The following is a 12471-nucleotide window of genomic DNA, read 5'->3' on the forward strand; positions in this document are numbered from 1 at the left end:
GCTTGAGATATTCTCATGCCCCCAGTCCTCTGTGCTGCCAGCACAACTGTTTCTTCAGTGAGCTGTGATTTGGATCAGGAAACCAATCCATCTTAAAAATAATCCAGCAAAAAGATTTATTTTTATTTTGCTCTTAAAGCTGAATCCTTTGCTCTTTTTGCAGAACATCTATACAAACAATTGCCCTGATGCAATTGAAAGCATACAGAAAAGCTGGCAGCTTTACTGTTCACCTTGTTTGTTTGTAAATCCATTCTCTTTTTCTAGGAATTACAAGTAACATTTTTCCCATAATCTTTCACCCAAGTTGCCCTCAGTCTTGCACTTGCGGTCAGTTTACCCCCCGTTGATTAAAAAAGAATAAATATTCCAGATTTGATGTAGTCACTTATCTGCTCAATAAAAAAACTTCTCCCTGCACAACGTCCTTCCAGTACCTGAGGGAAGTCTACAAGAAACATGGAGACTATTTACAAGAGTATGTAGTGACAGGACAAGGGAGAATGGCTTCAAACTGAAAGAGTAGGTTTAGATTAGATATTAGGAAGAAATTCTTTACTGTGAGGGTGGTGGGGCACTGGAACAGGTTGCCCAGAGAAGCTGTGGACTCCCCATGCTTAAGAAATGTTTGAGGCCAGGTTGGAAGTGGCTCTGAGCCACCTGGTCTAGTGGAAGGTGTCCCTGCCCATGGCAGGGAGGTTGGAACTGAATGATCTTTTAAGGATCTTTCCAAACCAAGCCATTCTGTGGTTCTGTACTGTAGTGATCCTGTAGTACCTTCCCAACACGTCCCTTGGTTGTTGAAGTTCCCCACGTTCACCCTGTTCCATGCTTGGAAGAACTAGCAGCAGCACCCAAATCTTGAGTCCTGTATTGGCACGTCCTACAGATTTTCCAGGTGCCTGAGGAGGACCAAAACCTGACTGAAGATTTTCTAATTGTTTGGAGGATTCATATTAACTCCCACATAAGGTAAGAACTGGGATTGTTTAATATTTATTTGTTAGTGATATGCAAAGCATCTCTCTTCTGCCTGGATGTGTACCTTGTGGCTTTGATTTTTTTTAAGTTGTAAGAATGACATTCTTTTGAGATCTTAATTCCTCTGGAATTTTCATGTAAATTAGCTAGTGAATTAAATAGTTTTCATACATGCTGCTTCAATGCTGTAGGAAAAAAAGTTCAACAGCCTTCCTGCTCACCATGGTGCTATTTTTCTGAATACCTCTATTGAGAACCACTTATATCTTCCCAGAAATCTAGGCCTTTTGCCATGCTTTAGGCCACTTATTAATTGAAAATCCTCCTTTATTAGTTAGCATTTTCATCACCAGTGATTACAAACCTTCACAGAGCTCTGGTAAAGAGAGTTCCTTCATCAGACAGACAGCTCTGCAGTGTTTCTGTCTCATGTGACTCAAGTGAAGGAGACCAGAGCTCTGCAGGTCACACCAGGGGACCTTTGCAATGGTGAGTGCCCCTCAAAGAAGGCACCCATCCCAACTTCCGTAGGGATCACACCTCTCCAGCTGCCCCCTGGAGCTTGCAGTTCCTTATAATCTGCCTTGATTTTATCAGGCCAATTTTATCAGACATAGGGATGAGGCTGTATGTCTGTCTGCATTCATACCTAATTTTATCTTAACATGGGATCTGTCTTGTGAGTTTCTTCAGGTTTTTTTTTTATAAAAATGTAAATATATTTTTTTTTAATTGAATGGTGATAAATTAATGTTAAAATAGCAATTAGATATTTTATTTCTAATTTTAAAAGACTTTTTGATGGCCTTGGCTGTTGTCACACTCCGGTTTTGCTGTACTGGATCAGAACAAAAATTGCATTTCACCAATGAATTAGTGTTGGTGCTTGTCACACCCCAGATAATTAGTTCTTCTGAGGGAATCCATTTGTGAAATTAGTTGAAAATCATTGTCATTCTGAATATGAAAGTGTTTGGGGTTTGTTGGTGTTTGGGGTTTTTTTTCAGTTTATGATGGAGAAAACAAGGTAAATGCTACCAGGATGCAAAAGCTGAGGGTTTTGCTGTTTGATACTGAATGTAATACGGATATTTTATGCACAGTATAGTAACTTTTGAGATATGTTTCCATTAACAAAGTCTGCAATAGAGGAATTGAGCTTTAGAGGACATTACCACAGGGCTAAGCAGGCTGCACTGCAAAGACCATTAATAGAAAGCCACTCCCTCAATCTGCTTAAACTTTGGTGAGGATAATGCGGCTTATTCTAACTGATTTTTGATAAACCAGTAAAAGACAAACAGATGCATGTTATGCCTGAGTTCAGAAGTGTACCATATTGATAAGTTTCTTCTGCTTCTCTAGGAATATTTGTCCTGGGGAAGAAAATTGTTCTCACCACAGCTACCATGCAAGTCAAACACCTTAATATATTTTGATACTTAAGTTTTTATGAAAGAATATAGCAAGGGTTAGTGCATCATAATCAGCCTAACCAATGAATTAAACCTCACAGCTGGTATGATATTTCATTTTTTCTTCATTTGCTTCTCTTCTGCTGGCTTTTTGCATGATCATAACACAATGTCATGATGTTTTTATATGATGAAGAAACCTGTTCACTGTGTGGATTACAGTATCAGCCCCCTCTGCATCTTGAAAACTGGCTTTTTTAGCAAATGCTCTTACTGTAATATCACATTGCTGCAAAATAGTTTTCTATTTGTCCACTGAAATTTCACTTAGAGATTCAATTCTGCACTCTGGAACAACCAATCACCAGTGCAGAATTTTGAATGTCTCTCTCTGTGTTGTGCAGGTGCAGTACAGTTTTTATGCTCTTGTTTTGGTGAATTCACATGAATTTAGTGTTTGCAGCTCTGCATATGAATAAGTTAGGTATATCTGTGTTATGTGTTTCTGGCAAGATACACATTGGACAAATTAGTATTTGCAGTATTTTTTTCCTAAAAACAACCTGTATGATTTGGAGAGTTTTAAGCCTTACTTTTGTTTAAAAGTAATCTTTTCTTCTTTTTTTTTTCTCTAGTTGTGGAATCATAGTGCTTTTTATCAAAATATCATCCTTTAGTAACTGCAGTTGTCATAGTAAATAAAATCCTTTTATGTAGAAGTTTATGATCTTGTACAAAATGATCTTTCTCCCTTTATGAGAAAGTATCCATTATTTGAGTTTTTCTAAACTACCTATACTTTGTATTAAGTATGTAATGGTGGAATTTAATCTAAGATTTCTGTAGAAGGTAAAAATATCTCTTCTCTGAGAGTGTCTGCTCTAATCATGGAATGTATGTCTTCCTAATAATACAGTATATTTGAAAAACAATTATATGCTATTCTCTTATGTCTGAATGCATAATAAATGTAATTGACTTACAGAATAATTTATGTTTAGTTAGGCATGTATTCATCACTAAATCTTTCACTTGTAGGTATGCCTAAAATCACCTGTGCTATTAAGTCCATTGTGGCGATCACCTTAGTTTCTGTTTTAGGTTGTTGATTTTAAAATTTGTCGTTAACCTCCATGGTATTTGGATATGTTAGGTACAAAGGTTTTTTTCAGCTGATTTGAAAAGTGAAATTGATTTGGAAATTCCCTTATTTCATAACATAGCAAAAAATTTGTTAATTCACCCACAGTTACCTATCTGCTATTTTTGCTTATAAGAAGTTCTTCCATGAAAAAAAAAAAATTAATAGAGCTGGAGGACTGTTTCTGTGATACAACATGCTAAGACTGGGGGTTGCAGTTTTGTTTTCATATGTAAAGGGATATAGTTTTGGTTTTATGTAAGTTTGAGACTGCAGTTTTTGTCTAACGAAACTTTAAATCAGATTTTATTATTACCAGCTGGTTGCATATTTGCAAAATTGAGCCAAATGAAGTATTTAAAAAATGTCAGCCAATTCTGAAAATTTATGATGTCAGGATGTTCTACCTTAAATTTCAGTATCCAGAAAGGGAATGAATCCAGTGCTATGCAACTTTGTGATTCTCCAGTTTTAGTGCTGAAAATTTCATTGTATAGGCTTAAGAGAAGAAAAACAAATGTGGGTCTTTTCTGTGCCATTTGGTATCAGTGGCATATTTCTAGATTAAAAAAAAATAATATTGGCAAAATGATAACACTTGAAGTGTGAAAAATGTGCATGTCACTTCAATCTGGGAATTTTGTTAGGTTTTTCATTTGTTTGGGTTTTTTCTTTTTTTTTCCTTTCTCTTACAAAGTCTAGCACAGATCTTGCTCTAGGTTGGGTTTAATCAATGACTGGATGTGCCTGGCTCATTCTGCAGGCTATTGAGTGAGGTTCAGTTTGTAAACTACTTGCCTGATTTTGGAAGAGGTGATCATATGTGCACAATTGGTTTAACAAATACAGTATTTTCCCCCTACTTTCACAGTTTTTGGGAGACACAGCTGCTGTCCACATTTGGAAGTGTTGTGCAGAGCTGGAGCTAGTGTTGCCACTGTCCTGAGTTAAGAGTTCATTTATGGGGACAAATAAGCTTGTGCCTCCATAATAATTTGAATTATTTTATGAGGTAATACTTTTCTTTTTCTTCTTATGGTTTTATTTTTTTTAATGGGACCTAAAATCTTATCTACCTACAGTACAAAACATATAACATGATTATTGAAATAAGACTATGTGTGTGCATGAAGTTGTTAAAATGGAAGTCTTCAATATGCAAGTACGCTTGCTCCCAGTAAATTTTGTTTTATTTCATCCTGTCATGCTGGGAGTGAGTGTTGAAAGACAAACGGGCAAGTGTTGCTCAGCCAGAGGGGAGAGGCACGTCATCCAGCCCCCAGAATAGCATCGGCAGTAAATACGGTCATGCTGTTCTTCCCCGAGATAGACCCAGATCACATTCGTAGCACCCACCGGTTCTGCTGCTTACCAGACGCTCAGGGCCTTTGATGAAACATTTACAAATGCAGCTGCAGTTCAGAGGGATCTTCTGCCAGCACTGAAGTAGCTGACATCAAGAAAACGGGAGGAAACGGGATCACAAGCCATGGAGTTCAAACAAAACGCAGTTTAGTGGGAATTCAAATTTATTCACAGTATTAAAACACTGCTCCAAGGTATGAACCCTGTACTTGTTAGACTCCTTTTTCATGTTAGCTTATGTTTTCCAGTGACTTAGAGCTGCTAAAGCATGAAGCTTTTGTGGAGGAGGAAAGGGGAACTGAAAAATAGCTCTTTGTTCAACTGTCCTGGGTCAGACACAATGTCAAAACTGGAATTAAAAGATATTGTAAAGTGAAATCAGAGAGAAGCTGAAATTAATATTTTTTTCCAGTTTCAGTTATTTCTCACTTTGTGCAATATATTCAAATGAAGTAAGATAGCCCTGAAGGTCTGTGGCAGTGGCCTATCTAGCATGTTAGAGGGGAAATTTTAATTATTCAAGGACAAGAAAAAAACCCTGTTAATTTCTTCATCTTGAAAAGATAGATTATTCTCCTGGGCCAAAACAATGTTTTCACTTCCTTGTCCCAAAGCTCTGTTCATACTGACTCAAGTTAATATAACTTCTATGCATTTTTGTTTGTATTTTGCTCTGAGGACTGTAACATACAGGTCAAATTCTGCCTTTCTGTTCTGCTCGATGGACTTGACAGGACACTACAGGAATTAAGCCAAGGCACTGCATCTTCCTCCACCCCCCCCCACCAGTTTGCACGTCTCTGTAAAATTTGAAAAGCTTGTTTCAGCTTCTGCAGCTTCTCTCCTCTGGCTTTGCCCCTGCACCGGTGCATTAGCTCGGGTGTTAGTGGAAAGGGTTTGTTATTTCAGACACATACCATCGCCTGCTGCCCTCACTTCTCCCATGCACTTGCACAGGGCAAAGAGACAACTTCATACTTTCATTTATATCAGTTACACACAGAGGATTTAAATTCATCCCTTTCTCTGTATAGTGCTTTTTTTTTTTTCCCTGCTCTCTCCAGATAACTCGGTAAATGCTAAATAGCAAGTATTACTGCCTTCTGCTGGCACAAATATCCTACCTCTGTTTTTCTTAAGAAAATCTCAATGGGATTTCTTTAGATGTGACAGAGGAAGTGTGTTTTCAGAGCAGTAGCTCTGGTATTTGTTCTCTATTTGAGTGACGTTATGCAGTTGAGAAAAAATCATGCCAGCATGTTTCAGTCAGTGCCAAAAGAACATAGACAGTGATTCAGTGCCTAGATCTATTGCTGCCCAAAACTGTATCTTGTCCTATTTTTACTTTCACAAATGAGGGTCTTGCTTATGAGAGGAGTTAGGTGAATGTTATGTTTGCATGCTATTTAATAGTGAATTTAAACAGCTGTTTTATAGTCTGCTGTTCTTATATTTCATGCAATAAGGATTAATTAGTTTTCAGAATTCAGTAAATACACACTAAATTGATGTATCATAATTGACCACTACAATTTCCCTTTTGTTTCTACTTTAATTTGAAAAGACAATCCAATACTGATCCATAAATTATGTGATTTAGATTGGGGGGAAAAAAATTTTAGCAAGAGAAAATATTCTACCCACACTCATGGCTCCCACCCCTCCATGAGCGTTTGTGTGCTGGGTTATCCAGACAGCAACCATGATTTTCTTGTGGTGGTGTGGAGCCCATGGTGGCCCAGGACAGAACAGCCTCTATCCCTGCTGCTGTGCTGGTGCAGGGTGCTCTGGGATAGATGATGACCTAAACTCTTCAAAACACTTTTTTTTTTTACTTCTGTCTAACACAGATATCTGATTATCTCATGAAGTGAGATTTCAAGGAGGCTAATTGAAATATTTTGTCTGTTACTGTTTTAGTCCAGTTTGCACAAATGTAATGAGCAAACAGCAAAAATTAGGGCTGAAGAAACAAGTATTTACTTATTTAAATGAGAGCTGTATTTCTATCTTGTCTCAATGATGAATGTTGTTAAAAGAAATTGCTCTTCCTTAGTGGCCTCTATTTTTTTACTTGTCAGTGTCAAGGGTGTGGAAGTACATGGTTATGCTTTAAAGCATCTTAAAGCTATTTTTCTGAACAGTTTGCTGGAAAATGATTAAATGTTTAAACTTATTTAAAAATTAACTTAGTGAAGTGTTCACATTTCCAATAGAAAGTGTAAAAATATTTTTAGAATTTTTTGAAAATTATTAAACTTTGCGTTTGTTTCAGGGACGGAAAGAATCCAATTTCTATAATTTTTCAGGAAATATTTTTAAAACTGTTTTCCAGTCAAAGAAAATACTGCACAAGACTTCAAAGGACATTTTACAAAATTGTATTTAACTCCTTAGATTTTATTAAAGCTTTCTCTGTTTGGGTGTCACCCCAGTTACTGGATATTTTTTTTTTTTTGCAGTGTGATTGCAATAGAATTTGAACTGGCCTAAGACCTGCTACAGGACCCATTGAAGTCAGTACAAATCACCCCTCTAATGTTGGTGGACTTTGTTTCAGCATCTGTCCAATCTATTTTACAAGGTCAAAGTTGTGCACTCTGGTTTTGGCCACAGGCAATAGCTGAAAGGTACTATTTCTAACATTCATTGTTTGTGTTGTGGTAATATGTGAATTTTAATGGGCAGCCAAAGGCCAGTGTGCCAGACAGTGCTGTGCAAACAAAATGTCATCACTGTTAGATTAAACCAGTATGAAAATCAACACCTGGATGCTATGCACAGAGGTGCAGAGCACAGGAGAACTTTTAAAAGAGTTTTCAGTTGTGTGGGTTACTCGTCTAAGTTAATGGGAGGGAAGATGAAGCATGTGAAGTGATGATACAGAATTGTTTCTAAAAGCTTGGTAATGGTCCAAGTTTGTGAGCCAGCATATTACACGTGCACAGAGACAGCAAACATGGGCAAGTATAAAAAAAGTTTAAAATCTTTTGAATTTGCCTGATATGATAGATTTTATGGTAAAGATGCTATTTATATAAAAGCTTGAGGAGTGATAGACTCGATAAAGCTTTAATGTTAATACCTAGATTTTAAGGTTTGCAGCTAAGAAACTGCACTTTTTCCACCTTATGTAAATATATTAAATATCTTTCTGTGTGTGATATAAAAGCCTGATATTTCAGGAAAATTCATTCCAATCATCAAAATTGTTGAGTTTTATATCTCGTTAGAACAACTGATATTTTTGTTATATCGCAGTTACTAATAACTATTTTGAAATAGGCTTACTATAAATCTTCTAAAAATTTTATATAAGAATTAATTATTAAGTAGTGTTTCTGAAGTATTTACATATGAAACTCCTGCATGGAACAGGAATACTATAGTATTTACAGAAAATTTGGCAGAATTTTGTGGTGAAATCCCTGAAGAAAACCTAGTATGATATGTTAAGTAACTTTGAATGTGACTAAATAAATTCTATTTTAAGTTGATTTTGTTGGACATAAAATGGTAATGACTAATTATATTTCCTGAGTACACGAACCAGCTGTCTAGAATTGCCAGTTTTATATGCAGTTAAATTAGATAGTCTCAGCTGTGACTATCAAGACATAACATTGCTCTCACTCTTTCTAAACAGTTGCATATCTAATTTTTCAGTGATGCTAAAGTAAGTTCTTGTGTCAATATTAAGTCTCAACTGTGTACCTGAGTTCAATGCTATGTTCTTTTGACTCATATCATCGCCAGTAAAGCAGCATCTGCCAGAGGAATTTAGTCAATAACCATTGATGACAGAAGGTCCAGAACAGAACCCGTCTTACTTTCCCAATGAGTACTCCTGCAACACTGTCAATCAGGCCAGTTCTGCACTTGAACTGAACCAATGCATCTGTTAGTGATGCATATACAAAATCCAGCTAATTTTCAGCTATAATGGCTCTGGCTGCTTAGGGGGAAAAAAAAAAAAAGTTTTTTTTGCTCCTGCAGTCTAATAAATTTGGGTTTGGGTTTCAATATGGACAATTAATTGATCTGATAAGAAAAAAATAGGGGTTTTTTAAACTTGCATCAATCTTTAATGACACATCTGACCTAGGTGTTTCTTGTTAATATCATGGAATGAAAGGTGAAGTAAAGAAGTGTCTTGGGGTGACTTTATGATGTGTATCCCATATCTCTGCCCTATGCCCAGAAATTAATTCTTGTGCCTTTCTATGCCTTTAAACTGAGCCTGAGAGCAGGGAGGAATAACTGAGCAAAACTTTTTCAAAGCAGTTTGCAGCTTGTTCAAGGTCACACAGAGATAGAGACTTTATTTTCAGCTGTGGCAGGAGAGCGAGAGGGAAGGGAAGCACCCAGCTTGCTTTTCTTTCCAGCCAGCTTTCGGCAGTTTTTTTCCCCAGCTCCTTTTCCTCTGGAGAAGTTGAACTTTTGTTTTCCTGGGACTTTGTTTTTTTCCTTTTCTCTCTGCTGGACTGTTTCAACATCAGAATACATTGGGAGGACTTTCCACCGAGGTCTTGGCCCTGGAGGTGGGCCCACCACCCTGTCCTAGCTCCAAGGAGGGGGAGAGAGATCTACAGAAGGACTCTGAAATTTCCCCCAGGTTTCTCTCAGCAGAGCAGGAGGCTTTATCATTTAGCATTATTACCCTTTTCCTGTGTGTTTGTTAAATAAATAGTTTTTATGTCTTTCACTTTCCCTTGAGGAAAATTTATTTTTTCCCGAACCTGGAGGGGGAGGGGTGGTTGTAGCCTGCCTTCTCTCAGAGGATATATCTCTAAATTTGGCCAAACTGGAACAAGAAGAAAATTGATTACCAGAATACTGATTTCCAGATCTTTGACCCATTTTATATAACTGTTTATCAAATTGATTTTTATTTTTTAGCATTAGATGTGAATGTTGTTTTCTTTCCATGATGTGAAAATACGTGCATTAAAAAAACTTGCAGAGGGGCATGCTTATATACATATATTTTTGTAAACATATGTAGGCTAAAAAAGTCCTGAGAGGCCATGTAGAGAAACAGGGCAAGAACATCAGTGTGGTAGGAAAATGATTTATCACACAGAGCTAGGGGTCTGCTTGAAGCCACAAGATGCCAAGATGCCAGTAAACTTTGCATTTGTGCTGCTTGTTTATTCACGGCACTTACACATTAAACGTGCCTTTAAGGAGACTTTTATTTAAGTTGTGTAAAGCCTTGTGTAAATGCATGTGGAACAAGGTTTTCCAGGACGTGGTGAGCTTTTTCACAATCTGGCCCTTTTGCTTGCTTTTCTGAGGGTATGAGAAGGTAGAGGGGCAAACACAGGTGGATGGATACGTGCTCATCCTGAAGAGAAAGGAATCGTCCCTGTTTCTTCATCTCTGGAAGAAGGTTCCACGCACCGTATTTTGGAAAAGGGAGGCCTCGTGTGGTCCGGCGTGGTAACAGCCCTGTCGGGCTGGGGGGATCCCGGCCGCAGGCGCTCCCTCCTTCGGCTGAACCAGGACTGTAAACAGGGACACCGGGGTGGGATTTATCATAGACTCATAGAATGGCCTAGGTTGGAAGGGACCTTAAAGGGACCTTAAAGATCATCCACTTTCATAACTCCTGCTATGGACACACTAGACCACATTGCTCAGAGCCACTTCCAACCTGGCCTCGAACATTTCTCAGGGTGAGGAGTCCACAGCTTCTCTGGACAACCTGTTCCAGTGCCTCACCACCCTCACAATAACGAATTTCTACCTAATATCTAATCTAAACCTACCCTCTTTCAGTTTGAAGCCATTCCCCCTTGTCCTGTCACTACATGTTCTTGTAAAAAGTACCTCTTAGTCTTTCATGTAGGCTCCCTTCAGGTACTGGAAGGCCACAATTTGGTAACCTGTTCTTTTTTCCAGGGTGAACAATCCCAGTTCTCCTAGCCTTTCCTTATAGGAGAGGTGCTCCATCGCCCTAATCATCTCGTCCTCTGGACCCGCTCCAACAGATCAATGTTCTTCCTGTATTTCATAGCAATATGGATGTCTAGGTTAGGAATAAGAAACACCTGTATATGACTGCAGCTGCTTATCTGAACAAGTCTGAAGAAGGAAATACTGTTCTTACTGGTCTTTCTTTCTTTGTTATAAGATAGATACGTTTCCTTGCCTTTCTAGACATCTAAACCAGGTAACAAAATAGAACTCAAACACAGAAGTCCATGTGTGATATTAAATTAATGAGCTGAACCAAGAGAAACGGAGTAGTGGTTTATGTGGTAATTGACAAAATGACAGCATTTTGATTTAAAGGCAAAATTAAGGAAAGAAAGCAAAACAGAAACCTGAAAGAGTGCCTAGTTCATGTAAATTTAAAAACCAGTTCCCAGTTCTTTGCCTTGAGTTACTGTAAGATCTAGCTGTGAGGAACAGCTGTACAGCAGCCTAGGCAGGGACCCGTGAGAATCTCCATATATCGGTGAGTCACAGGTTAAAGCCCCAGTGCATGAGAGGATATTCCAGCATTCTTACCTTAGACATGTATCTTGAAGAGAGGTAAAATCCAGTGTAACGTATTTATCTCATGCCATCGACTGCATTGTTATTGTCAGTTCTAAGCACATTCTCCAACTTTTTGAAGAATAAAAATTAAATTAAATTCCCCCAAATGTGGAATTTACCATCAGTAACACTGACTGCTATCAGCTGGGATTTGTGAGAAGCCTCTCATCATGCATAAAGAAATTATTCTGGCTTGTGACTCTACCGGGGAGTAGTCTCTGAGGAAGGCATGGGGCTGCCCTTGTGCCCACTCCCATGACCAGTACAGGGCTGGAAGCTGGCTTTTTGTTTCTTTCCTTTTTATTTATAAGATTTGTCCATTACCTTGTCTCAGTGACTTAAATCCATTCCCTTGCTTAACATTAGTCAAAATTACCCTTAAATATTATTGGGATAAAGCTCTCAACATACTAGGTTCAGGTCTTTAAGATACTAATAGTGGGGTTTATCTGTTATACAGAAATGGCACATGGGTCTGAGTTATCAGGCTTACCTGAAGCAGTCGCCCTTATTGGGAACTGAGCAGTCAGAATGAAGAGAACAAAATTCTGGACTCTGTAATCTCTATGTGTTTTTTCACTTTGCTAAAATCTTCCTGCTGCTGCTGATAGAGTCTAATGTACTATCAGCAATTGCATCTTCTAAACCATCTCCAGTGTAAGATACAGAGGAGGCATTTCCTGATGATGTAAGCCACTGATTGTTATCAAATGCTTTTCAGAAAGGACCTTGCTTCACACAGGGAGAATGAAAAAAGCCCTGCAAAACTGTTCAATTTTCTAATTTTGTCTAGAATAAAAAAGTAAAGAAACATTCTCTCTTGAGATTGAAAGAACTCATCTGGAGGCAAAAGAAGTTACTCGAAAGCTTTGTTCCTTCTTGCTATGACTCATTTTGCACTAGAGGATCTATGCCCACAGGGTCCAATTCAGGATGACTTATGGTAGTTTTTTTTTTTCTTCTGTCCCAAGCGCATGTTGCCGTTGTCCCTGAAACTCATACGGGAAGCACTGGTTCAAAAAA

At 38.0% G+C, this 12471-nt stretch overlaps 1 long non-coding RNA gene across 1 annotated transcript; it reads right to left on the minus strand.

Annotated features, from left to right (window-relative positions):
* Positions 1 to 10079: 10079 nt before the first annotated feature.
* Positions 10080 to 12447, minus strand: LOC116452910. Its single transcript, XR_004243629.1, has 2 exons — positions 11942 to 12447; positions 10080 to 10409 (listed from the first exon to the last, which is right to left on the minus strand). It is a non-coding gene; the product is annotated as an uncharacterized LOC116452910 (long non-coding RNA).
* Positions 12448 to 12471: the final 24 nt, after the last annotated feature.

The sequence above is a fragment of the Corvus moneduloides genome, chromosome 1, assembly GCF_009650955.1.
Source record: "Corvus moneduloides isolate bCorMon1 chromosome 1, bCorMon1.pri, whole genome shotgun sequence".
In the NCBI taxonomy this organism is placed as follows: domain Eukaryota; kingdom Metazoa; phylum Chordata; class Aves; order Passeriformes; family Corvidae; genus Corvus; species Corvus moneduloides.